Consider the following 632-nt stretch of genomic DNA (forward strand, 5'->3'; position numbering starts at 1 on the left):
AGAGAATTCTTGAAGCAATACAAAGAGCTGAAGAAAGGAACAACTGCACCCAAGGGGTTACAGAAAGAAACTTAATAAAGGTATAACTGTAGAAATGTACAACTACACCAAGAATGTGAACAGAAATAAAAATGACAGGAATCAGTACACATCTTTCATTAATAACTTTAAATATCAATGGACTGAACTCCCCTGTCAAAAGACATAGACTAGAGGCTGGAGAGATGGCTCGGTGGTTAAGAACACTAGTTGTTCTTGCAGAAGACCTGGGTTCGAATCCCAGAACCCACATGGCAGCTAACAACTGTCCGTAACTCCAGTCCCCAGGGATCCAACAGCCTCTTCTGACCTCCGCGGGCATTGCATGACATGGGTGCACTTACCTATGTGCAGGCAATACACGCATACACATAAAATAAAAATAATTAATAGAAAATTTTAAAAAACACGTAGACTACTTGAGTGGATTAAGAAACAAAACCCATCTTTTTGTTGTCTGCAAGAAGCTCATCTCACTTTCTAGGACAGGCACTACCTTAAGGTGAAAGGATGGAAAAAAAAAATACCAAGAGAATGGTACTTAGAAAAAAGCAGGCATTGCAATTCTAATATCTGACAAAATAGACTTTAAA

This window comes from Nannospalax galili, unplaced genomic scaffold, assembly GCF_000622305.1.
Source record: "Nannospalax galili isolate Female #2095 unplaced genomic scaffold, S.galili_v1.0 scaffold54, whole genome shotgun sequence".
NCBI lineage: Eukaryota > Metazoa > Chordata > Mammalia > Rodentia > Spalacidae > Nannospalax > Nannospalax galili.